General features: G+C 48.2%; 3 long non-coding RNA genes across 3 annotated transcripts; 1 reads left to right on the plus strand and 2 right to left on the minus strand.

Moving 5' to 3' along the window:
• Positions 1–620: 620 nt before the first annotated feature.
• LOC146757851 (uncharacterized) lies at positions 621–2794 on the minus strand. Its single transcript, XR_014935792.1, has 3 exons — positions 2570–2794; positions 990–1103; positions 621–815 (listed from the first exon to the last, which is right to left on the minus strand). It is a non-coding gene; the product is annotated as an uncharacterized LOC146757851 (long non-coding RNA).
• Positions 2795–4018: 1224 nt separating this feature from the next.
• On the minus strand, positions 4019–7046 carry LOC116654305 (uncharacterized). Its single transcript, XR_004309448.2, has 3 exons — positions 6582–7046; positions 4966–5054; positions 4019–4407 (listed from the first exon to the last, which is right to left on the minus strand). It is a non-coding gene; the product is annotated as an uncharacterized LOC116654305 (long non-coding RNA).
• Positions 7047–21379: 14333 nt separating this feature from the next.
• On the plus strand, positions 21380–23347 carry LOC116654304 (uncharacterized). The gene is made up of 2 exons (XR_004309447.2): positions 21380–21504; positions 22286–23347. It is a non-coding gene; the product is annotated as an uncharacterized LOC116654304 (long non-coding RNA).
• Positions 23348–27523: the final 4176 nt, after the last annotated feature.

The following is a 27523-nucleotide window of genomic DNA, read 5'->3' on the forward strand; positions in this document are numbered from 1 at the left end:
AGCCTCTCCTTGACTTCTTCTGCCTCTAGAGAGCATTGTTGCATTTTCTTCCCAGCAAGAGACAAGAACAGAGGCATCTCCCTGCTCTGCAAGTAGTGGTACTTGAAATGCTGCAGTGGCACATAACAGTCTCACATTAAAACCCCCATACATCCCTTTTGCAAGCTCTGAGGACTAACAAAGAAGGTCACTGTGCTTTTGGATTCAGCTTGTTTCTCATCCAACATGCACCAGGGGCTCACAGCAAAACACTTCTTGGGAAAGGGCAATTGTTCCTCCTGAGCAGAGCAGAAGGGCCCTGCAGAGCAGCACGGTGTGGGCAGGAGATGGGGAGGGAGGTGGTGAGAGTGTGGGCAGAGGGAGGAGGAAGCAGGACCTCGTTTGCATGATCCGTGCTCTGCTCACCTGTGGGATGCAGCCCTTGCTTAGGCACCAAGAGACAGGAGAAATCCCTGATGGGACCATAGTGAGCCTCACCTGCTGCATCTGTGTGCAGGATCCATCCCATTGCAGCATCCCTGAGTGACATCACCACCTCCTCTTCCTCCTGCTCCATCTGCCCCATCCTGCCCTCACCTCCCCTCCCCTCTCTGCCCGCTCCTTCAGTCCAACTCATTATCCACGATCAATTAAAATATATTTTTTAAAAGAGCATCATTACTGCTATGAAGAAAAAGGTTATTACTGGTCCAATTTGCCACGGACAGAATAATTACTGTCTCCCACGCAGTGAGTCAGGCTGCAGCCAGGGCTCGGCCGCCAGGGACGAGTGGTGTCTGGTGGCAGCCGGAGGGTGATGTGCTCAGGCTGATGGGCTGATAAGGGGCAGCAGACATCGGTGAGAACACGTTGTAATGAGCTGCCTTCAGTGAAGCACTCAGTGCTTTCAAAGCTGGCATGTCTGCCATCGTTCTCTTCTTCTGGAGCGCGGGAGGGAAACTAGAGGGACAAGGACAAGGAAGGCATGCAAAGGGCAAAGCAAAAAATACCATTTTGCATGAGCTCAGCTGCTGTGAAATCCTTTAGAGAACTCCCAGCTGCACATCAAGAGTGTCTCAGGGGAGGACAGGAGCAGGTTTTTGGCTTCTCCAGGTCACGGCCACCTGGGCAGAGCAGAGGGATGTTCTGAGCAAAGCCGGCACTCGGCAGCCATCTGCACAGCCAAGAGTTGTTATAATCAGCACCAGCCGGTTCGATACGGCACTTGTTTGCAGAGGAAAGAAGAGCAGGAAATGCTGGTGCTAGAAGGCAGGGTGGTGGCTGAGCCACCAGGATTCCTATGGGAACCAATACTTTCCTTACAATGACAACCAATTCACCAAAACCGTGGTAATATAGGAAATCTCAGCTCGGAGAGCTGCTGCCCAGCATAGTGCTCTGCATTGCTTTCCCTTGTGTATCCTCACTTCCACCCCTGACACTCTGCTGAGCTGGTCTCCCCATCAGCTGAGACCTTAACCCCTGTGCAAACCCTGGAAGCAGGCAGGAAAGACACAGCCCTGTGATACAATCAGTGTACTCCTCTTTTGGGGGTGGTTTAGGGTTTGCTTCCAGGGCTATGGGCCCAGTGGGCATACTGGGGAAGGGTTGGGGTTGAACTCGATCTTAGAGGTCTTTTCCAACCTTACTAATTCTGTGACTTTACAGTCTTATAAACCAACAATACAGGGGATCCTAAGAACATACAGAGAGGAAATGAAAGCAGCACGGTGTGGCAGGGGGATGAGGCACCGCACAGTGGTGGCACCCATCTGTCACTGGGTCACCTCATCACATCCCCATCCCTGCAGGCAGCGGGTTTGCTTCCAGCTTGGGCATTCCTGGAAATCGCCTCCAGTGTCAAAACATGGGTAGGAAAGAGGTTGATCCAGAGGTTGTTTTTGTGACTTTTGTTCTGTTATTTTTTAGGGTGGCTGTTCTCCAAGTATTAAACAATCGGCCGACCAAGGGATCCTGCTATGAAATCAGGAGTTATATTTAAATTTCGGCTTTCCCAGTGAGGCTGGGATTTAGCAGAGGAGCGGGGAGGTTTGCACACCTCTCTCCCAGAAGGGTTTATAATGGAGCATGGCATTCTCCAGTGCGTGGACACAAATGCTCAGCCCTGGCTATGCAACAGAGCTTTCCTGATGCTTTATGAATGATTGCCATGAACGGAGAAAGCCAGAAAATCCACCTGGACTGCAAATTCACACCAGAATAGGGTTGTTTTTAACCAGAGAATAGAAGACATTTCCCTCTGCTTAACTGCCCACCAGTAGGCATTGAAAGCTGCATGGCCCCTGCAAGCAAAACAAGAGTAGCAGGGCAAAGCCTTTGTCCAGTGGCCGCCTTTGATGCTGGATGTGGAAGGGGAAATTTTCCTCAGCGCTGAGCAGGTTTTGGCGAGCTCTTGGTTTTCACACCCACTCAAGCAAAAGTGTATTTTCTAGCAAAGGAAAGTATGTCAGGCCATTGATTTCTTGGGCAACTGCACTGCAGAGCAGACAGAGCTAAATTCAGTGATGCATTAGGCTGCTGGCTGCAAACCAAGTACCTAGTAAAAATTGCTTTAAAAACAAAAACACACCTCTTTGTTGTTGCTGTTGTTTTGTGGTACATTTGGAGAATAACCTGCCTCCTTTTATACTTCTGTCCTTGGCTACCCAGTGCCAAACAGGGGGAAGAGCACTGCACAGGCTGTTAAAGGAGAGAACATCAGAGAATTGTAGGCTTATTAAGGTTCTAAACGACCACTAAGCTCATCAAGCCCAACCATCAGCCCATCAACCATCAGCCCATCCCACCATGCCCACTGCTCTATCTCCATGAAGCAGTGGAGGATCAATAGAGAGGCACGTGTTTAACCACCTGCCTTAACAGCTCTACACCAGACAGAGGCATGCAACAGAAAGAGCAGTCCCCAACCACCCAACTCCTGCAGAGCAGCACATCCCTGTACTGCACTAAGGATGGCTGCCCACTGCTCGGCATCAACCGATGAGGACTGACAACACCGTGGCCACTGCTCCCTGCACAGCTCTGATAGAGCACGGAGCCTGGCTGTGTTCCCAGCAGGAGCAGTGAGCACACAGCTGAGGCCTCCCCCAGATTTTCACCCTTGTAGCTTGAAGGGCCTTGGCATTTTAGACGCTTTGATTGCAAGTGGGAAGAGTTCTTCCTTCTGGCCTCCTCTCCCTTCTGACAGGTTTAGCCAGATGGAGAGACACGATTACAGGAGCAACGATTGGCACCGCTCCTCCATCCATCCCACTTTGGTTTGCAAATGCTGAATAACGAGAAGCACTTGGCTGGCAAGACCTTGCCACCGCAGGCTCCATTTGCAAACAGCAGCACCTAAAGTGCAACCATCCATCAAAGCAAAGCAGGGGCAGCCCATCCGCTTGGCTCCCTACTCTGCATTGAGTGCAGCTCCAGAAATGCAAAGGCTGAAGTTAATTATGACCCTCCCCTCCCATGCCCACCTCCTCCCAACCCACCCCCCAAGGGGAAGCTCAGTGGGGGCAGAAGGGATCACTCCCTGCCACCCCCAGGCAGCGCTGCCACAGGGAATTGAAAGACAGCCATAATTTCTTGAGAGAACATTTCCAGGCGTGCCCAGATAAATTATTCACAAGGAATAAGAGATGAACCCATCTGGAAAAGAATAAAAAAATAAATAAATAAAAAACCAAGTAGAAAAGGCCACTGGAATCTGGCCAGCAGCTTTCTGCTGTAAGGCTGCTGCCAGTTTGCAAAGTTTGTGTTTGCTCTGTGAAAGAAGATAGCAATTATTTATACTGGGTTAATGGAAAGGGGATCTGTAGCATGACATAAAGCGTGAGCAAATTGGGAAGCAGAGAATAACGCCATGGACAGGAGGAAGGACAGAACATGCCTCATCTTTGCTACAGCAAGGAAAAATCATCTCAGAATCATCCTGGCTGGTATTTACCCCATTTAGCACTCAGAACGTTAAAGCTCTGTTGCAAATTTTAGAGAAGCAAACATATTTCAGCAGTGTTTGTTGGAAATATCATTAGGATAACAGTCACCCCCGCAATGTTTTATTGCAGGCATTTACTTCCATGCTTCCATTTACAGTGATTACTCCCGAAATTACTTCTAAACATCCAAACTGCAAAGGAGAGGAGTGAGTCTGGAGCTGCGATTGATTGCTGTGTTTACTCTTGCATGAGCAATGGTAATAGATCTACCTCTTTTTGCAGTGTTTGGCTTAAAGAGATGCTGGAGCCCTCGGTGAATGCATCTCTACAACTGGAGGCTGAGCTGGCAGAGCTGTGTGCTCCCTGCACGAGGACCTGGTGCCACCTCAAAGTCAGACACATCGCTAAGCAAAGCACAGCACGGAACCTCTGCTGAAAACACATTTCTTAGGCTTGAATGTATATAGAAATGGTGGCAAATCTGTGAGGAAAGAAAAAAAAAGCATAGACCAAAAAACTACAATTTGCATAAGGTAGTTTGCGAGTGCATCTCAGCAGTGTTGGGTAACAAACACCTGGGATTTCAGCTTCTTTAATCAACACTTAGAGCAGATTTAATAATGCATTAGGAGCAGACAGGCAAAAGGAGTTTGGGGAAACGACAGGAAAATAAAGTAGATAAATGCACTAATTGCAGCTTATCTGACAGCTCCACTTTCTCCTCTGCAGCTGAGACTCCAGATCTAATATTTATACATTAGGCAGGATTGATTCCCTGGGCTGAGACACTGCTCTGTGTGGGGTGGCAGCGGCTGATGGGTGGACACCATCTCTCCAAATGCCAGCATGGGGCTTTTCCATGTACTGCAGAGTGAAAGAGAAAGCCCTTTGCAGCAGAGAGAGGCTGCATACAATGGTGACCCAATGGATGTGTAGTTTCTGCACATGTGGTTAGGGCTGTTTTGTAATGGTTTTGTTCATGTATTTGTGCGTTTAGGAGGGGGCAGGTGGGCTCCCATCCTTCTGGGAAGCTACTTACCAAAACCATCTGCATGTAGATAAGAGGCTCCAGACTGGAAAACCGTACCTTGGTCACTTCCCACAAAGGAGGAGGGGTGGAAAAAGCAGCTGAAAACAGAGAATGTGAATAACAACAGATTATTCACACTCGCCTATAGAACATCTCTGCATCTCAGGGTTTTCCATGGTTCCATCAATTTGGCCAGGAGAAATCTGGCCTCCTCAGACCCAAACCCCAACCCCAATCCTAACCCAAGCTCCCCTCCCTTCATTAGGGCAACCCCCACATGTTCTGCAGCCCTGGGACTTTCCTGCCCAAACTGCCCCTCAGAAGGGGCTTGTTAAAATGTTTGATTCCATTCGGTGCTTCTGCCAAGAAATGGTCAAATCCAGGGTGGCCTCAACTGGTTGTGCAACTTGAAGAGGAGGCCTGCTGGGGCTTTATCCAAGGCGAATCCCAGGCAGATAGCATCTTCCCGGGCCACAGCAAGCAGCCCCCTGTTGTTCTGCACAACCACAGCATCTGCAGCCCTTTTCACACAGCAATCAATCATAGAAGGGCTCAGTGGCAGGAGCTGGCAGGGACCGAGTGTGTCAAAGTGCTTGAGCTCACGCACTGCCGCAGAGGGCAGGATTTAATGAGGGGAAAAGCACAAAGTGAAAAAAACCAGCAGCAGCCAAAGTGCTGACCCAGCACATTGAAAGCAAAGCTTTCGGGTTATTTTGTTGTTGTTGGGTTTTGGGGTGGGGGGGGAGGAGAAAATCATCCTGAAATCATTGCTCCTGAAGCATGTCAGATTAACACCAGAAAGTTCATTGCAATGCTCCCAGCGCTGCTTGCTGATGAAAAGAAGGTGGAAATGCATGAGATCACTCTGCTCCTTTGGGCTTTGTGCTGTGCCTGGCCATGCATTTCTCATCCTCTGGAGCCACCCCAGAGAGCAGACACTGTTAATCCCCACCATGGATCTCTATGCTCTGCTCCCTGTGGAGCAAAGCTATGATGCACCCTCTCCATTTCATGATAGTCAATACCCATGAGCCGCCTAAATCCAGGAGAGATCCAGAAACACACCAGTGCCTCAGCCCACAGTGCCTTCCCCTACAACCTGTGACAGCATCTTGGAAGGAAATTCTCCCAAGCCCAAGCAGAGACCCAGCTCTAGCCTTTGTTTTCAGGAGCATTGATTTCACAGTGTGAGCAAAGTGATCTGAAAGGTAACTCCAGCCCACTCACATCCACAGCACCACAAAGGCAGGGATGCTCTTGATGTGGTTTCTCCAGGGGGCTGGAAGCCCCACATGAAGGACTGCTGCTGGTTCTCCAGCTAACGGACTACAATACATCTTCTGGGCCTGCTCTCGTTGGGGCTGTGTGGATGCAGGGATAGGTACTAGGCATAGTGCTCTGCAGGACCGGCAAGCAGCCAATATGGCATTCACTCATCAAAGCACCCCAGGAACTTCCTAAAATCCCTATGGAGGTGTGTTGTATTCCCATCCCCACACCATGCCCTACATCCTGGCACTACTTGCTAGATAATTGCTGAAGCTGCTTGCAGCCTGCTCTGGATGCTCCCCCTGGTCCCAGTGTGTGCCTGGGGCTCCCTGGCACATCTTCCAGCCCACACTCACGGTTTCCAGCAGTGAGAAGCTGAGGCCTTGCAGAGCTTCACAAGGGGATGCCCATCCCTCTCGGCTCCAAAACCGATCTCCCAGGCTGCCAGCTTTGCCTCGGACCAATCTTCATTCCATCTATCCCAAAGGCGCAGAGGGGAAATGGCCACACAAGAGCTGAGCAGCCCCGAGGTTGCTGAAACCAGAAGAAAACAGAGCAGAGCATTGCTGGCAGAGTTAATTTGAACCAAGCAGTGCCTGGTGGAGAAGGAAGGGGTGCTGTAGTGACAGCCGAAGCCACTATGGGATAAGATGCTGGCAGCATAGGGAGAGCAAAAGGCTTGCTCCAAAAGTTTGGGTGCAATTGTTTCCAGTGCCCTGAAGCAAGGCTGCAGAGTGGCAAGAAAAGCCCAGGATATGAGTGCAGAACACTCAACCTGCACATGGGCAGTGCTAGCAGCAGTGAAACGTGGCTTCTTACCCGGGGTATTGCCTCTGCTGCTCTCATTTTGTGCCTAATTAATGGAGATTTATTGTTTTGTGCAACACAATAGCTACAGCCAAGGAGCAATCACTCTGGATGGAGCTTGTGCTTAGGAAACAAACATATTTCAGGACAACTCACAGTGCAAGTAAGTAACTCACAGGAGTAAGGCAAGCAATATCCACACTTTGAAATGCATCATCCCAGCATCTCTTCTTCTTCCTTTGGTCCAGTTCCTCCAGCTCTCTCATTTGGGCAGGGACTCATCCCCAGGCAGGCAAATCCCCTCATATGCTGCTTGCTGTAAGTGATGGATGGCTTCAAGGCAAGGCAGGAGGAAGCAAAACCTCCTACCTCCAGCAGGCAGGATGCAGCCCCAGTCACCTGGCTTACCCCAATTTCCCCTCCCTGCAGCACCAGCACATGAAGGGAATCCCCAGGGCTGCTGCAGTTGGCTGGAACAACCAGCCCTGCCAGCTGGTTTCAATTTTCTCTGTGTTAGTAAAAGGAAAAAAAAAAAAAAGAAAGAAAAACAACTAAAAAAGGCCTTTTAATACTTATTCAGCATCACTCTGAAGGCTTTTTTAGCTAAACAAAAACATAACACTGATACCTCATCGGTTTGTAATGACAGCCCCACGGGGAGTTAGCGCTGTGCTGAATGCCCAAGGAGCCCCATCCCAACTCACCAGGTTAACATGCGTTAGGAGCTCTGGTGTGGAGATGGCAGCCAGCTTTTGGTGTTGAAAAGATAAATGTAAAGAGCTATGAGTCTGTCCAAAGTATGGGATGAGCACCAGCAGCACCCACCAGCCCCAGCATCCCCACAGCATCCAGCTTCAGCCTCTCCCCTTTTCCTCCTTGACACCTTGTCCAAACTGACAAAGCTTCCAGGCACTGTCAAGTGGAATTAAAATTCCTATACGTGGCCAGTATTTTGCAGTCATTCCATTATCTCTTGTGTGCTCTGCTGCTTTGTTGAGCTCAGTTCATCAGGAATCCATCTCTTGGTGGATGGGGCTGTATTTAGGAGGCCTGTGTTTGTGTCTGAATGGATCTATTCATGCACCCCACACCAAGGCTGACATCCCAAGGACACACTTGCAGTGCTTCTCAGGACAAACTGGGTTTCAATTAGAAGCATGGCTGCTGTGCATATATTTCCATTGAAGCCACGGTTTGCTTTGCAGCAGGAAATTAGAGTGGAGCAAGGAGATGGAGGCGGGCCTTCCCTGTCATTGCACTTACTGCTTTGGGGGCTGCAAGTACCCAACCTGAGCGTGCTGAGGACGTGCAACCACCCTGCATTATTCCTTGCTCCCCAGTGCTCATGTGGAGATCGCATTTGATGCTTCCCCATGGCACCTTTGATCTGGATCAAGGGAGCTCTGCAGAGGATGAAGAGCCTGGGGAAAGAACAGACCCATGGAGTTGGTGATGGGGATGAAGCTGCCCTGCCCTGCAGCCACCAGCTCCTTCTCCCATGCCATGCTCTGCACAACTCCATCTTTCCCAATAGACAAAGCCCTTCAGTTGGCTGCAGGCTCCTGCAATGGGAGCACGGTGCCTCCTGTGGACTCCCAGCAACACTGCAGAGGAGCTGGGCTGACGTCCCCAGACAGCACAGACAGTACCAGAGCTCCCAGTTTCCCTTCAGAAATGGGAAAACCCACTTGTCACCCCAGAGCCCACACACCAGCCAAGGAGGCACTACAACACCGACTTGGAACCTGCCATCTCAGCATCACCCAGCCCAGCATCCCAACAAGCACACGACGGGCTGCTGAAGCAACAGTGCCAATAAAGGTGATGTTGTTATCACCTCTTCCTTTGCACTGGGTAGGGGGATGAGGGAACCTCTGTGTCTTGCACCATCCAGGGGTGACCCTGTGCCAGCCAGCACAATTTGGCCCCCAGAGTGCTAAAATTAACCTCCTGTGTGGACACAGCCAAACATGGCATTGAAGCACATTTGTTCTGAAATGTTCCTTCTCATTATTATATATACACACATATATATATACATATATCCACTTAACAGAAACAGGGAGAAAAAGAGCTACTGTCACCCTTTGAGTGCAACAAGACACATCCTTAGGAGAGCTGGGAGCTGCTGTGAATTAAGAACATTTCTTCTCCATTCAGTGGCCTGGAAAGCTCAGAACACAGCAAATATTTCAGATCTCAGCTCAGTCCCAAATTAATTTTTCCCTGCATATTTTTAGCCCAGCCTCTGGATGAGGAAACCTGCTCTTTGCTCAACTCTGCCCTTCAATTCCCAAGATGATGAGCACAAAAATCCTCTCTCAAGCACCAACTTCACCACGCAGGGGTGTGATGCTGCACTGGGGAGAGATGGACCCAATGCCAATGGTGCAGCCAGAAAAGCAGCAGTAAAGCAAAGCAGTCCAAAGCCAGCCCTGGAGCATAAAGACTACCAGAGCTTTACAAAGCCCATCCCAAGTCCCCAGGGCTGACCCTATCTCATTGCCACATCTTTCAGCATAAGAGGCTGGAGAGCAAAGCAGGGTCCAGCATCACCCTGCAATGCCCACTAACACCGCTGCAGCACCAATGCTATCACCTCAGCACATCCCTTGGTCCTGTCCTCTCTGTCCAGCCCCAATAGAGCAGCAGTAGCTCCTCACTCCTTTTGGCCATTCGCCATCATTTCCCATCCCATGCATTCCCTTCCATTTAGAGATATCATCAGCTGAGAAATTCAAGCTCAGATGTTTGTTATTGCGAGTGTCATTCCAAGCCAAGCCACGAGCAGCCCTGCTCTCTCACCACAGAGGCACAGCAGCTGAGTCAGCTCTCCATACACCCGCCGTGCTATGGTCCCCATGGGCAGATATGAGCTCTTTGCTCTCCCTGCAGCTCCTTGGGATTTCTACCACCTCTTGCTTTTTCACTCCCGTTTCTTTTCCAAGTCTAAACGAGCAAAGCTCTCCACATCTACACCCAGCCCCAGCTCTGGGCACTGCCTGACAATGGGCAGAGCAAGGGGACCAGCAGGAGAAAGATGCTCCCATCTGTCCTGTTGCTTTGCCTTTGCATTCAGCACAAGGCAGCACCAGTCTGCAGATCGCAGTGCCCTTTCCCAGAAGATAATGTCATGCTTAACAAGGAACTTTGCTTTTTTATTAATATTAAATTTGCTATGTGTTTGAAGAGCTGGGTCATCTTTGACTCACTCCAATGCCCCAAGCATCAGAACTTGCTCTTGCGACTGATGAATATTCCCTACTGAGCGCTCACATCTGCAGATGAGGTGCTAATGCTAAGTAAAATCCTGCAGCAATTTGTGCATTAGAAGTCAGAGGACATTAGCAGCAACTTCCCTGCTATTTTCACAGGTGAAGGGAGCTTTGACAGACTGGGAGAGTAAGGAGAGCCCATTAGCCCATTTCTGCTTTACCTAAAGGTGGCTGGGGGCACATTGGAGGAGAAGAGGAAAATGAGCCAAGACAAAATCATTCCACGTGCTGGATTTGATTGCAGTGCCTGGTGTTCACCTCGGGCACGAGCAACCCCAGGAGCATCTTCAGCACCGAGCCCAGAAGGGACCATTTGAGGATTTCCAATCCAATTCTTTTACTGACAGCTGGAGGGGCATCACATGGCCCATAGTTCTCCAAAATCACGATTGCATCACTGATTTGTGTCTCCCAGCAACTGAACAGTGCTATGTGTGGCACAGTGAGCTGCCCAGCGGCTATATTTAACCCAGGGCAAACCACATCCATCCAACAAATACCCAGGAAAGACGAATACATGGGACTGCTTGTGCTGTGCCAGAGCTGAAACCCACCCAGGGCACAGCAATTGTGGAGAAATCCCTTAGCACTGTAACATGGGGATGCCCAGCAGCCCTGGCACAGGGCAGCAGCAGGAGCTGATTTGGCAAGAAGCTCTGCACATCACTACATAACGCCGCTGACACACACCTGCCTCGCTCCTTCTGGGGGAGAAAAAGAAGCAGCTTTCATCCTTCTGTGGGAGCAGAGCTGAGGCTACAGCCTTGCATCAATAACAGAACAGGAAGGGAGCTGCCTTTGCTTTTGAACGGTGGCACCGCAGATCTCAGCATGCCCATCACAGCTCTCTGCAGTTGCCTAAATGAATGTACTCAGCCACCAGGACCACAGCAGAGACGGGCTCTGCTGACACCTTTCTGGGACACCCCAGCAGATCTGCCCTGGTTCTGCCTCATTTGCAGCTTCAGCCTCAAGCTGTCCTGCAGTAAACACAGCACGTATTACCTTGCTGCAAACACTCTCCTCAGCACCAAACCTGTGTCTGCAGACAGCTCTGGCCCTCCAGCCCTTTATTAGTGCCCAGCAGTGCAGCAAGGCAAAGCCTTCCCATGCAGACAGCACAGACCCCAGGGCAGGAGCTGCCTTCTCAGCCTTGTTCAGCTCACAGCGTTACCCCCTGCTTGCTTTGCAGAAGCAGTTTCCCACTACCAGCCCCCATGCTGCAGCCTATTTAGCCTTCTGGGGTAGCTGCCCTTTCACAACAGTGAGAAAAAGCCGTGTTCCTTGCATTTGGGGCCAGGGCTGCTTATTTGTGCTTGAAATCCAAACCATTTGCTCACTTGCCTCAAGTGATGCTGATGCAGCCAACGATCCCTGACAGCTCTGCATCCCCCTGCCTGTGCCAGGTGCCACTGGGCAGCCTTGGAGCCAAGCCCTGGACAAGCCTGGAGCCACCAGCCTCCTCCCCGCTTCCAAGCAAGATGTTTTCCCATTTATGCACATTCCTAGGACCTTGGCTCTAATGTGAGCAGCTTGTTCACAGAATCACAGGATGACTTGGCATGAAGGCACCTCTGATGAGTGCATCTGGTCTCACTGCTGCTCCAGCAGGGCCACCCAGAGCAGGGTGTCCAGGTCCATATCCATCATTTTTAATATCTCCAAGGGGGTTCTGTTCTTCCAAAGTTGGCAAGACAAGGAAAGCTGCCTCCAACCCCAAAAGCGTACTATTATGACATAAAATGAGCAAGAAAGAGCAAGAAGCATTCAGGCAGGAAAAAAGCCCTTGGGCTGAGCAGGGCTGTAGCCTTGCAGAACCAAAGGCACCCATAGGACACAGGAGGCAGCAGCAGCCGTGGGCAGGGGGATGTAGGGGATCAGACAGGAGAAGCAGTAGATGTGGGAAAGCAGACCCTAAAGAAGCATCTGGGTGGATGCAAGCTGGCCAACAGCAAATTTGGTGTTGCCAAGAAGAGGATATTGCTTCAAGAGGAGGGGGGTGTGATGAAAGAGCAAGTGGGAGTTCTTGCTTCAGGAAAAGCTGTGTCTTTGTGGGGTTAGGCAAGCTGTTAGGTGGCCAGGACATGAAGACACAGGAGGAGGCGGGAGATGAAGACAGCACTCAAATGCTGGCAAAGGAGCAGTGTCCTGGTGTTGCTGAGCTCAGCACTGAGATGAGACTGAGAGGTTAAAAGCTCTGTTTCTGTGTTGTGCTGGAGCTGGTGGTGAGACATTCACGAGATGTCAGAGCTCCTCTGAGATATGAATTTGGACAGGGAGAGGAGAGCCCAGCATAGGGATGCATGCCTCTGAGTCATCACCATAGAGATGGTATTTGAGTGTAGCTGCATTGAGATTGCCCAGAGCCACAGCTCTGAACTCCTGCAGCAAACGAGCCTCCAACAGCAACCCAGCCCTTCTGCACCAAGGGGGATAATGGTGGCCAAAAACAGGGCACGTGCAAAGCAGGGCTCAGAGCTGGACCACAGCTGTCCATCTCTTGGTCACACAGAAAAACCAAGACCCCAAACCATGAGATTTCTAACTCACACACTTCAGATGGGACAGAGCTAAGCCCTCTGTAAAGTGGGGGGAACCTCAGGCCCACAGTGCACCGTGGAGCTGTGAGGATGCTCAGGGCAGTGAAATGCTCAGCACAGTGAAGTTCTTAGCATCTTCAGCCCTACTGTCAGGGAAGGGGACAAGTGGGATCTCAGAGCAGAACTGATGGTGCCCCCTGCACCATTGCCCAAGCTGTGGGTGGTACTGAAAATCAACCAGAAGGTGGCAGGCACCACTCATCCATGGGCAAAGGCTCTTCTGCAGCAGGGTCTGGCCTGGGGAGAAAAGCAATGGTAAGGAACTTCTAACCCATCATCTCAAAAGAAAACCAGAGCACCAAAAAGCTGGAGGAAAATGAGAAAAATAGACGATCAGAGCTTCCCTGAAAAGCAACCCCAACTTAGGTGAGCTTCTGTAATCTGAACTGATGTGTATCAGGGACACGATGACACTCAACATTAAGGCTAGCATGGGGAGAACAAGTATGCTGGTGTCATAGGAAACGGTTTCTCTCCACACCTGTTTCAGATACATATGAATCAATGGAGAGGAGAATCAGAATCATGCCTGTGTTTCCAGCCACTGCTCCCCACTCCCAGCATTCAGGTCCCTGGGAGAGCATCTGAAAAGCTGCAATCGCTATAATTAGAAGTAACACTCACTTTCCAAGAGGAAACTGTGCAAAAGGTTGACTTCCTCTTTAATGCCATTTCAACTCGTTAACAGCTACATATCTGCAGCTCCAGTGGCAAGGGGATTTGCTGAGCGGCAGTCTGGATTGCTAACAAGAAATAAGAGTTTCCTCCCACTTCAGTGGGGATTTCTCCTCTGGGCAGAGGTCCTAAGACATAGAGTAAGCTCTGACACTCCATCTCTCTCCCCCTTGCAAAGTGCAGAGGCAAGAGGTCTTTTTCATTATCTCCTCGTTATTATGCATTGCTCCCTAAAGCTAATTAATGCTGTTGCATACAGCATTAGCTTGGGAATGCCAAAGACATTGGGAATTTCATTGCTAAAGCTTTCAACAGAGCTACAAGTCACAAGCAAGCTCCTTGTGATGCCATACAAGGAAATATTCGCAACATACAATAAAAATAGCCTCCATCACTACACGTTATAATCACATCAGGGAGTTTCCAATCTCTGCAGTAACAAATGGTGCCCTCCCTCTCCACCAAAGCACTCAACCAAGCTCTGGTTAACCCTCCCAATGCCCAGTCAGCCAAAATGACAGTGCTGGGAGCCCAGCAATCACTGTTCTTCCTTCTCCGATGCTCTCACTAACCCATCTGGTGATGGGTTGGTGGTTGAACTTGATCTTAGCGGTCTTCTTATTCCTTCACCACACTTACATGACCCCTTCTGCTTCGTTTTGATAAGCTGAAGCCAAAGGGCATTTCTACTCCTGTTGCAGACAGCCACCAGACTCATTACTGGAACTGCCTCCTCTAACCATGACAGCTTGTGCAGATGGAGCCTCGGGAATTTCTGTAACAGATTTTCTCAGCCAGACTCCCCAGTCCCTCATTACACACACCAAACAAACTCAGGTTCTCTTTGAAACCACCGCTGACATGAAAGGCATTTCAGCACTCAGCTCCAGGATACTTTCCTTAGGACAGAATGAAGCCCTGCTCATTTATCTACAAAAAATTCCTTTAAAATCATTTTCCTAAAGTTCTTCAGACAAGTAACCCAACCACATTTTTTTTTCTTCCCCACTCATTTAAATCCAGCTTTGGAAGTCAGATGTGCCATTCCCACATCATTCTTTGCCTTTGACCTCCCTGCAATGCCCAAATTAGCTGCATGAGTGCCAGCCCCATTCCTTCTGCTGCCCCAAACATCTGCAAGGAGGCAGCGGGTTTCTATGGAAGCTGTGGCTCCCATACAAGGCAACCGCTGCCGGCCAGCAAAGGACAGCTGGAAATGTTTGACCAAGTAAGAGGCTGATTTGGCTGAGCATCGTTTAATTCTCTACAATAGGGCACTGAAGGCAAAATACTATTGGTTCACCCCCCCAAAAAAACACCCCACCAAAATGTCATCATTCGATGTTGCTCGCTTCCAAAAGATGCTTGAGTTATTGCAAATGTCAAAAGCAGGGGAAAAACTCAATCCGGTGGCAAGTTAAACACCACCCTTTCTGCCACTCACTGCAGAGGGATCAGTGCCTTGGCCAAACAGCTTTCCCCATGCAATGCACAGGATGAGCTGAGTGGCTGCACCCTTTGCAGTGGGGTTGCCCTGGGTGAGCTCAGGTCACGCTGCACGCGCCTCAGCAGACCTGGCTTTGCAGTGTTTTGAAAGAGAAAGGCAATTGCACGCGTCAGGCAGATTAGGAGGTGATAGATAGACGGACAGGCAGGCAGGCAGCCTTTTAAATAGTCCTCATATTTTTACCGTGACATCTGTCTGCAAGAGTTTAAATTATGATTCTTACTTACAGCTTTGAAAGGATTTAAAATTCTTAAATCCCTGTTAAAAACTGAACTACCAAGGCTCGGCTGGATACTACATTTTTAATCCACAATGAAAGCAGCACATTGCATTTTCAAGGGCTGCCGAGCTCTCATGGAAATACCCTGCAAATACTGAGCTCCTCCTAATGACCAACCTGTTACAAAAAGGAACGGTGCCAGATTCAGATCCTGGCTACATCACAGCTGTGCTGAAGGGCCTCCACAAAACACAGAGCTAAATGCTTGCTGTACTTCCCCTGTGCTTTCCCTGCACAGAACTGCAGCAGCCCAAGCTGTTGGAAAAGCCCACTGAGAGCAGAACCCACAGACAATAAAGGTCCTGGGAAGTCCTTCAGTTCCCGTTAATCTTTATTTCTCATTCTCTTTAAGACAGCCGGATCAACTTCCACCTTCCCATGCTGAGCTCAGTTTGCTGGCCACAGGATCTGCCCTGCTCGCAGACAAGCCCCAAATTCCCCTATTTCTGCCCCAAAACCAAACACAGACAGAGCATGTACAAGCATAACACCACATCAGCCCTGGGAGCAGTACTCTGCCCACTGCTCGCACGCCCTTCCCATGCTGTGCCGTGGGAGAGGAAGCTCCAACCTAAACTGTTGCACTCTGATGAGGAAATAGAGGTGGATCTACCAAGCAGGGTGAAAAAGGGGACAAGGTCTGGCCAGCGGCACTGCCCTATGTGACTGTATGGAACATGATCACTGCCAGCCATAGTGCCTGTTCCCCATCCAGCCTGCAGCTGGATCTCATTGCCACGGAAAGGCTTCTGCCTTCTGACTGTTCTGTTTATTCTGCTAAAGACCATAATCATCCTGCTAATTGTTTGAGTTTGTTTGGGTTGCTTCAGTGAGCTCCTATTTTGGTGAGGCCATGTGCTGTGCTCCCTCTGCTGGTACGCTGGTTTGGGCTGTGGGAAGGCTACAGGGGAAGGATAAATCCTGCTGCCACACCACAGCCCTTTCCTGCCCTGGCTCTATCAAGTCTGAGAGTAAGACCTGAGGCTGGCCTTCCTCTGCCAGCTTTATTCCTCGTGGCCTGGTTATTCTGAGCGTTCCAAGCAAGAAGAGAAAGGCTTAGACTTGAAAGCTGCAGTAACACAATAGGCGTGTCTTGCTCGTGGTAGCTTTGAGACACAGTTCTCAGTGTAGCACTGGCTTAACCCTCAGCATCAGCGATATACACCTGTGATAAACTATGAGCAAAAACACACAAGTAGATGTAGATTGTAGAAAAGGGCAGGAAGTGTTGCCTGAAACAAAGAGATGCTTCAGAAATACCTTCCCATGCCCAGCACCAGGAAATGAGCTTCAGAGCAGAATTTCAGCAGAGCTTTCTCCACCTTCTGCCTGTGGTTTTGTTTGGTTATTTCATGGGTCTGATAAACAACCATTAATTAAACTGGCCATATCACAGCAGGGCAAGCTCACAGCCACCACGGCTGCTTGAAGCTACATGCATGGAAGCATTAGGAAACCTCCCAGAGCATAACCAGATATTTGGGGGAGAGAGCAGGACCTGGGGTCAAAATCCACCCAGGGACCCATTCAGCCTCAAGCTTACAGCACTATGCTACACTAGAAATGCCCCCCCAGCACTCTGTTTTCCTGTGGGATTCTGTTCTCTTTGACAAATTGAGCAAAGCCCGCTGCAAGAAAATCCCTTTCTGCTTCAGGGAACATTTCTCACACATGGAACTGCCACAAAGACCTTGGAGCAGCTTTCCCTTTCTGGAAAACACCATGAATGGGATTAAGCCCAGAGCATTGCAGCATTTACAGCGCTACTTTCATCATCAGAATGGCAGAGAAATCTTTTGACGGACACAAACACCAGCCAGCAGTCATTAACCTAAAAGTAGGGGAGTTTTTCATCAGCCCTATTCAGTAGGAAAAGTCAGGAAATGGCGAGAACGTTCTTCACATCAGCGAAATAAAAAGCAAGACATTCCCCATATAGACACTTTCTTGCTAAAACTATTAATAAACATCACACTTCACGTCAGTCTCTGAAGGTCAAAGCAATCTTTGTCCCTGGTGGAAGCTCTTATGGAGTTTTTAAGAGCTGTGTTTCATGCCTAAATGTACTTCCTTAATGAGTGCAATTCTACATCTGCTCAGGTGAAGCAGGCTGCCGTACATTTGCTTCCTTCCATGGTTTTATGACACCTCCACAGCTGCTGATGGCCAGCCAAAAGAAATGAAAGGTGCCGGGAAATGAAAATGCAGTTCCTGAAAGCATTTGTCTTTAGAATAATAACAATAATAATAATAAAGGTGTATGAAGCAGGCTGCCTCAGCAGCAGTGCATGGGGAAATCACTGCACATCCTCTCCTGTTACAAAGATAGGAGATAAATAGGAGATAATGCAGCTGTACCGCATGGAATAAAAACAAGATGGCTGCTAACAGCTCACAGACACCAGGGCATCCCATAAAGGCTTCCTAAGACTGGAGGCAGAAAACAAAGGCAGGATGCTTAAATACAGCCCAAGCCTTCAAGTAGATGGAAAACTCTCTTTAAAAAAAAATAAGTAAATCAGTAAATAAAAAGTCTTTAAAGTGTTTTGGAAACGTGGCCGGCACAGGCTGCGGCAGAGCGCTCACAGTAAGGGATGCAGCCCCGAAAAGCCCTCATGGGAACCTGAGCTGAAGGTGTAAGAAGACACAATCCCTGCCCCCAACAACCTGCTGTTCTGCAACAGAAGCAACCGTGTGTGACAGGTGGAAAAGGACAGGCTGGGAAGGAGGACTCTCATTCTATCAATTTAATGAGTTCCTACCTTATCATCTTCAGCCTAGTCCAGATCTGCTAAGTGGCTTTTCTTGGAGATGCTATGGCTGTGAATTGATGTGGGGGAGCTGCTTTTGTTATGCCAGCTGACCAGATTTACAGCAGTTCAACGTCTGAAGAGCAGAGCAGAGCTGTTCTTAGCTGAAGTGAGCACCACAAATGGCAGCTGAGCTCTTCTGAAAAGCCGAGGTTCACACAGGGCCAATTTCTGAGGCCATAGGGCATCCACCAGCAGTACCCAGAGCCTCACAGTGTGGTACAGTGCAGGGGGGAGCTCCAACCTTCCATCATTCACAGAACTGTTTGTAGCATAGGGCTGCAGTGCACAGAAGGGAACCTTGCTCTGAGACCCTCTGTCCAGCCCTAGGAATAACATTAGCACTGGGTCTTCCTGGTCCAGGTTTGCTGGTAACTTTTGAAGCGATGTAAAACAAGGGCTACACTTGTCTCAACCAGCGTTGCACACCTCATGAACAGCAGGGCTGACCTTCTCGAGAAGCTGGATAAACTCTAATCCTCGATGTGCAAACGTTCTTTGAGCTTAACACACACACACAAAGGCCACTTCCATCAGCAAAGAGAAACCTCGAGGCTAGAAAGCCAAGCTGCAGGTTATCCCTATTTAGTGGACACTTACAAATTGCAATTCAGAAGGTGACTATTTATCCCTACAGGCCTCATCCATCACATTTTCTTAGTGATGTGAAAGCACTTCCTCTCCAAGTTCTGTTGCACAGAAGACACAGACATGCAGCACATCTCATATGCAACCGGGTGACAGCAGGAAAACACATCCCAGCTTTGTAGCAGGAGTTGCCAGCACTGATGTGCTACTGCTTTTAGAGAGTTAAGACACGTGAACAGACAACTAGAACTGTGCTGGCTGTGATAAATTAAGTGCTGTGAAATCAGCCTCCTGAATTTCTGTTTGCTGGGGATGAATCCCACAGAGGTGAGTGCCTGTATCCTGTTACAGGCTCCACTATCGCCGCTACTACATTGTAATGAACCATCTATGAGCGGTTATGAATGACCACTTGGATGTATGTTTTTGCTTGACCTGAACATTACCTGCTTAAAAGCTATCAATTACCTCAAAATAATTACAGTTACATTTTCTATAGCGTTAAAAGAGCTGCAGATGTAGAATCTGCACAAGAATAGGTACCTCCACTGAAAAAAGCCAAATATATTAATATACACAAACAGGCACTAATTCAGCAGATGCCTCTGCATACTTTGTTGGTGTGCAGTTGTTTTTAAGTGGCAAGCCAGAACTGAAACTGCTCTCATGTGCAGCCCCAGCCAATGCACACTGCGCCCTGTTGCAGCAGTCACGCACACACAGCCTTCTCAGAAGCTGCCTCGTGCTTCTGTTGAGGCAAAGATGTGTTGTGCTGGTGCCTTGGAATCTGTGCACATCAATAGCAAAAGGCAAACAACACGCCAAGGACCTGAATAAACACGGATTATCTTGTTCGCTGCAACCGCTGACAAACGGCAAAGGCGGCCCTGAGTTATGCAGAAGTCGAGCGCCTTGCCTTGTTTCTATAATCAGGCCTCCTTCTTGGGTTGCCTGCTTCCTACCAGACCTGGGTGAGTCAAACAGGGCTCGGGGAGGTGCAGCCTTGGCAGGCAGCTCGTCTCATTTGAGAAGTTTCAGTTCCTGGATAGGTTTTGTAAGAACAACGCCCTGAAGCAAGAGATTACGAGACAGCTTGGCTGCGTTTCATCGTGTGCCGCGGAGGCTTCAAGCAGAGCTCCCTGAGCTCTTTACCATAATATGCGCTGCTTCTCCAGCAGAAAGCATCAGCTGTCAGGGTGTATTAACTGGGAGAAGGAATATGCTTAGACATGCCTGACATCCCACTTGCAGAGTCCAGTGTCATCCTTAGAACCACACTTCCTCCTCGTCAGCAGCTTCCTGTGTGATTTCCTGCCTTGTTGTGTAAGGGCAGTACAAATGAAGGGATTCCTCGTTTGCAGAAAGCCATTTTCTGTCCTCAGCAGCTTTTCTTTCAACCCCGCTTCCAAAATCCCCTTTAAAAGCAGTTTCCTTGCAGGTTGGTTTCCTTTGGTTGCTTTTAAGATGTTCATTATTTCTACCTACAGTCAAAACCTTCTTCCTGACTTTTCCTTTGAGATACAGCTGTGGGTAACATAGAAACACAAAATCCTCACCATTTCTGTTACAAAAGATATTTCCTGAGTAACAGTACAGCAGGGTTTCTATTGCACCCACGTGAGCTACTTTTCCACTTAAATCACTTAGGGATCCTAATAGCTGCAAATGTCTTGGGCTTTATTTCCTAAAGAAATTAATTTCCTTTCCATCCCCATCCAAAATCCACTCTGAAGAACAAATGCATTCCGAGTAATTTGCATGCACTGTGCACTATTCCTACTATGGTGAGGATATCACTCCCTCCCACAGACACTAAAGCTGCTTACTCAGTGCTTAGGGCCAATCTCTAATAATGCTTTGACGGATCCTAAACTGAGGTAAGTTGGCAGCTCCCGAAACTGAGCTTTGGCAGAAATATAACCTCCTTTGTACACAATTAGGTTCTTTTAGTCTCACTTAAACTGCCACCCACCTTCTATTGTGCGCTATAAACCTTCCAAACAGCCTGAACTTTCCTCTTTTTTTATTAACATGTAAATTAAATCCATTTACCTTCCTGCTAGTCATCTTCATCTGGGTACAAATTAATCTAAGGAGAACCCAGCTGAGACAAAGACAGGCTGCTTATCCTCCACTGTATTCTCCTGCTTTTTTCCACGTCTTGTTGGCTTGTCTGCTTAGAGTCAAACCAATTCACTCCACCTCTTTTGTTGTTAAGAACACCGTCAATGAACTAAACCCAAGGAGCTGTGCAGCACAGACAAAATGTAAGGCTGGTGAGGACCAAACACATTTGTCTCTCCTGACCAACAGCGCTTCCTGTGATAAGAATAGTTTCTGCTTACCACAAGCTGCCACGAACTTATGCACAAATTCCACTTTCTGAGAACTCAACCAACATGCCTCAGGCTGACCTTCATGTGAATCTTGGCAGGTTCAGTTCACACGGCTCGGCAAAAAGCAATCTCAGCTCCTGGAGTTTGTCCACAAGGTTTGCACTCATTCACCCCAGGCTTTTCAGCTCCAGTTGAAAACAGAAGGTGGATTTCAGGTTTTACTGTAGAACAGTATGTGGTATGACTCCAAGGAACCTGTTTTGGTAGCAACAAACTGAATTTAACAGTAGTTTCTGTTTTATGCAGGTTGTTTTCAGAGGTTGTTGACATCATCCCACCTGTCTGGGCTTCTCTGTTGTGATGATATCCTCACCAGGAGACCTTCTTGCCTTTAAGAGCAGGTAAGCTTTCCAAAATCACAATGTTGGATAGCTTACCTGAGCCACAGGTACACATCAGCAGCATCAAATGATGAACACGAGATCTCCAAGTCCCAGTTTTAACAGTGGAGCTGATGTCTGCAATCCTTGGTTATCTAAATACCTTATGTGGCTTCAGTAAAACATAGACAGTGCTACTTGGGATCTTCCCAAGCCCCACAGGACTCAGTTGGTTAGCATACATGAAAGGTTAGGATTTGTCTGATGCTTTCTGAACAGCAGATGCATTTGGATTTCCCAGTGGCTTATACCTTCTTCATTGCTTCCAGCCAAAAGTAATCAGCATATCACATGCCAGGCAGTATCTAGCATCTTTGCACTTCTTGTTTTATAGTTGGCAAGGTCATACAAGACTTTCATGGCTTTGACTCCTGCCCTCATGCAGCTGGGATGGCCGCTGGCAACCTCAGTGCTTGGACTGAGCTGCAGCTGCAGTTCCAGGAATGCAGCCCAGTCCCTTGTGATGGAGCTGGGGTTGCTCCAACTCCTCAGTGGAGCTACACTGACTTGCAGTGGTCAGTGCCTGGCTGTCTCCTTCCTGCCTTTGATTTTGATTTGTTCACAGACCGCAGTGAAACCAAAGAGGGACATCAGTCTCAAGATACGCTTGGCAAGCTGACATGTCCAGAGCTACTGAAAAAATGCCAGCCATGACAGCCATTTCCCCATGATCCCCAGATATTTACAATCATCCAGTTCCCCTGTGCAGGTAAAATGATTCCACATTGTGTTTGTGTTGCAGCTATTCTTCTTCCATCCCGAAACGCAGATGGCTTTTCTCAGAACTTGAAAATGTTATTCTCTAATCGACTGAATTGAACTTTGTATTTCGTGAAGTGATGGGGACTAAGTACAGTCTGTCTGTAACGACACATTAGTCTTCTAAGAAGCTGTACAGAGCACGGCCAGAAGACCTTTGGGCTCATCTGAAAACACTGCATTCGAGTGAAAACTGAACTAAAAATAGTAATTACTGGAAAACAAAGGGGACAACCTGACCCCACAGTTGGCAGACTCAGTACAACAGCAGCAATGTGCAATTGTATGCATATTTCTAAACCATACTTGAGAGCAGCTTCAAGGAGCTTCCAAATAGAGATGCATGAATAGCTCTGACAGGAGCAAGGGCCCAAACACAAACCAGCCTGTTTAACATATTGCAGCTTATCTAGCTGCAAAGGCTTTCAAATGGACAAGACCTGAATCTTTTCCCTTATAGCAGAAGACTTGAACAAACAGCAAAGCTGTAAACGACCACAATGAGGTAAGCCTGGGTCAGTTTAGGAGTGATGCCCTATGCTGTGGTAGTACATAGAAATCCAAGTGCAGTTCAGGCTCTTGTATGATATGGCACTGCACTGCTCCCTAGAATTAAGATGGGGAAAAAAATACGTATAGTATGAGAAATAAGGATTTGAGCTTGCTAGGATTAAAGGACAGCTCAGCATCAAAGCCATGAGCAAATGCAGGCAGAACTGAGCCTAGCAGCAACAGTTTTACTCACTGGCTACTCTAAAGGAACAGCGGCTGGTACCATAAATTAGAACTAGTATCAGTGCAATCTCTTCAAGCCACTCCCCAGACCAGATTACGTGTGTATTTTTTTCATACAGTGTATACCAAGGAAACCCTTATTATCCACAGGCAGATCTCTCAGCTGGGATCAGGCCATAGCAGCGTGAGGCAGAGCTAAGAAATGCAGATCATCCTATCCCAAAATGTCACTTTTTAGCTCTTTTATGTATTATTTAGACTCAGAAGAACAGAAATAAAAAGCATCTTTTTTCCCCCCTTTGTATCCAAATATCTCCTCTGCTTTTCATTGGGGGGGGAATTCTCTAATCTGTGCTGTGAAATGGCATTATACTGAGGGAGAGCATTCCAACTGTTACCATAGACGTTTATATGTGGCTAACTTTGCTTGCCTTATGTTAGATATGAAGTTTGGAATGGAAGTTTGGATCACAGTTCTATGGTCATTTATAACAGGTTTGAGCACTACTGGATCATTTAGCATGACAAATTCAATCCAGATCAGGCCTGAGCACACAATTATGTTTCTGTTGAATTAGCCAGACTGCATAATGTGGCGTTTATGCTGGCAGTGGGAAGAAAGACAATATCTAACCTGGCACAAAGCCTACCAATACAGAGCTAATGTCAGAACTTTTCTCAACCATTTTCAATGGGATCAGCACTTCGGGTTGTGTGGTCAAGCATTTTCTATATCCAGGAGCCCTAGAGCCAGATTTCCTGTATCACCAACCTATGACCATTTTGGCAGCATTCAGTCTTTCTCCATAATCTTTCTCTTATTATGCCTCCTTGCAAGCCCTTTGTCCCATTTGAGACTCTTGGTATAGTCCATAATAGCACTCTAAATATGAAGTATTTAGGGATCATTGCCCACACAGCCATAGGAACTGTTGATCTCCCAGCCCATCTTTCTAATGATCATTAGTGGCATCTGATTCCTGAAAGGAGCCATGCTTCTGCATGTCTCTGTATTCCAGGACTCAGGCTGGAAAAGACAGTGCTCGCTTTCATTCTCACAAGGTGCTGCTTCCTGAGAAAACTGAGAGTGCCAGGCTGTCAGTCACCGAGAAACCTTGAAGAACCTCCTCTCTGTGCTGTTCTACCTCCTGACACTTCACAGCCAGTCCCATTTACCAAAGTGATTCTTTTAATTTACAACTGCAGGCTGGAGTTTCTCTTTGGGAGACACCCATTCTGGAAAAGTTGCTTATTTTAGAACCCACAGCCTCTAGGAAGATATTTTTCCCTAATCCCAAACTAAATGATATCATACTTGGCAAGTGCTGTAACCATGGTACTGAAGTTATTTATGACTGAAATTAATGCTATAGTTAGCAACACTGGAACAGGGTTCCTTCTATGCTACTGTCCAACTGCCTCCCTCCCCCAGCCCCAGGCTGCACTGCAAAGCATGATACAGGGTCTCCAGAGGGTCCTTAATTTGCAGTAAACAATGTCAGCCTTTGCTGACTCCCAAAACTTGGCAAAGCACAACTGGATATGCACAAAGATGCGTCTTCTAAACAAAACAAAGCACTTGGCTGCGTCCTTACTGCTCTTCACTTTGTTCCGAGATTTATTTGTTTTTATTTATTTTAGCTCTTCAAGTAAATTCCATGAAGGGACCTGGAACTCCAGAGTGCAGAGCCAAGACTGGCAGCAGCAGGGAGAGCTCAGTCGTACACCACTCATCAGCTCTAAGCAGAGGGAATCACCACGAGAGAAAGAGGAGAGGTCAGCATTTGTGCCTGTGTTAGTCACCTCTGAGAAACTGATAGCCTGCCCATATAGAAGCTATCTGGGAGCCAAACCAATATTACTCTAGTCTGATCCCTCTGTAAAGATCCCAGAGGAGGTTGGGAAGAACCCAGCAAAGTGGGAAACAGAAGAAACAAAACCACACAGTGCTGAGTCCCCTCCTGGTCAGAGGTCAGGCAGCTCCCTATTTCCTCAAGGCAGATGAGAGGGAACGACTCATAGACACATCCTGAGCCTCAGACAGCAGTGTAGTGACCCAGACAACTCTGTGCCCTTTTGAGGCATCGTGCTATGAGCAGTAGCTCCTGCGTGCCTTCCTCTGATCGGCCCACAAGTCAGAGAATCATAGAACAGGGAGGAGAAAAGAAAACAGAAGAGCACAGCAAGAAGAAAAGCAATATGGAAAAGCATGTGAGGCTATCAGTCCACCTACTGATTCATACAGAGGGTAGTTTAAGTGAATTTAGATATCACACGCAATGAAGCAGGCAAGCCAGTCCCCACTGACCACAGCACTACCACGGTTCCATTGGATGGAACATCGATTTCATGTCAGTTCTGCTACCTGGATGAACCTTTCAATGCCTTTCTTTGAAGGCCAGTTGGCACAGCAGTCTAATTCTGCTCACTCCAGGAGTGAAGAACCAAATCCCTACCCCACAGTTTGGGGGCTTTTGGGATAGACTGGCTTTGGGCCCAATCCAATTTAAAGTCAATAGAAGTCTCAGGGGCTTCACTGAAGTAGTCAAATCATTCTGGGAAAACAAACTGGGGGGCAATGCAAGATTTATTTCATGCCTCAGCCTTATTTTATTTTACAGCCTAAACCTTCAATTCCCAGAGCCACGATTCTCCCATCGCCTTCATGGAGTTTACACTGGAGTCACTTAACAGGGCTCTGCTATGTCTAAATCACTGCCTTATTTTTTTGCTCTATTTTTTCTCCTTTTGACCACAGGCAAAGGAAATAAATCAGCTGATATCCTGCCAGCAAACTGCCACCAGCGCTTTGAGACTGGAGGCATTTCTCCTGCCCCAAAAGGGCATTAGAAAAAAAAACTATCTAGCTGATGGCTCGGACTGGGTTCAGGTACGTTTGTGTGCATACCAGCAGTTAAACTGATTTCTTCCACTATCTCATCTGTCCATTTCAAAAGGAAGAAGTTTGGCAGGCAAGCTACTCTTGGAATGCACTCAGTAAACCATGGGCAGGAGAACCAAGGAGCATAAATAGAAATAGCCATAGGTATAGCAGCTGGGAGCCTGACTTCTGGCTTCTATTCCTAGCTCTACCCATGACTCACTTGACAACCTTGGAAAGCCACTTCACCTCTCCCTGCTCCAGCATTCTCATAGGCACAGCTCACTCATTTCACAGGTACCCCAGGCAGGGGAGCCCCACTGCTCCCAGCTGGGTGCCTCTGGAGGAACAACCCCATCCCTTTTCCCCTGTTAGCCCCAGGCCATTCATTCCTGCAAGTCAGGGCACTCAGAGGGGAACTGGCAACTTGAACCAAGTGTTTCTTGTGCAGCTTTTTGGGATCCATCAAGGAAAGGAAAAGCACTTTAACAAAATGTTGCTAATTATAGCTTGACAGCACATAACACATTCCTGCTCTGGACAGAGCTCTGCTATCAGCCAACTCAATTATACGTTATCTTTGCCCAACACCCTCCTTATTAATTGCAACCAAAGCACTGAATAAAGCCAAATTATTCTCCTTATTCAAGACCAGTTCCTTGACAGCAACAGTGAAACTGCAAGGCTGCTGTGTGGGGCTGCCTGCGCTCCCTGCCCCCATCCAGCAGTAAATATGTCTCTCCACTTTTATTCCTGCCTGCCCAGAGCAGATTCCTTGGATGCTAATGCCAGATACAGCCGTGGCCTCAGACAGCCAAGGCTGAAGCAGGATGGAGCTGTGCTGTCACCCCAGCAGATGCCCTATCACAGGCCATTGGAAAGCAGAGCCCCTTTATTTTCCAAGTGCTCTGCAGCATCATGCTCCAATTGGATCATACAAGAGCCCAGGCTTCAAACCTTCTGCATCCAGACCCCAAGGAACTGAGATTTGGAACTGACAGCAAGCAGGAAAACTGCAGCAAAACCCAGTGCCCACATACACTGTGAGCCCCTCTGTGCATCAGGAGCAATAGCAGCATAAAGGTATCCCAGATCAACCTGATTTCTATATAAAAAACAGGAAACAGCCCCTCCCTCCACCAAAAGGGAGGAAGAGCTTCCTGGCCTGTATCTGTGTCACTGAGAAATGAGGCAGGAACAAACAGCTCGCTCCTCCTTATCCTAAGGCACATCTGAAAGAGCAGACGCTTCAGTGAACTCCTTCTAGGGGTGCTCCTAAATCTGTCCCTAGCACAGTTCCTGGAAAACAGCAAGATCTCTGCTCCCACAGGGCTCAGACAGATGGCCTCAGACTTCTCCTAACACCCACCTCCTGCAGCAGAAGCAGATGGGAGCTGTGCTATATACCACAGGGCAGGGTTACCTCCTGATGTGCCCAGGGATGCAGGCATTTCACACGGGGCCACTGCTCCAAATCCAACTTGGGTTCATAGCAGCTGGCCCTCAGCACTGAGGGTTATTTGGTGCCCTGCAGGAGATAAGCACTTGCACAGGAGCCCAGCAGACAAAGCTGGGGTTGATTCAAGATCTAGAAAAAACAAACAC

The sequence above is a fragment of the Coturnix japonica genome, chromosome 19, assembly GCF_054131305.1.
Source record: "Coturnix japonica strain WE chromosome 19, WE-NBRP24, whole genome shotgun sequence".
NCBI lineage: Eukaryota > Metazoa > Chordata > Aves > Galliformes > Phasianidae > Coturnix > Coturnix japonica.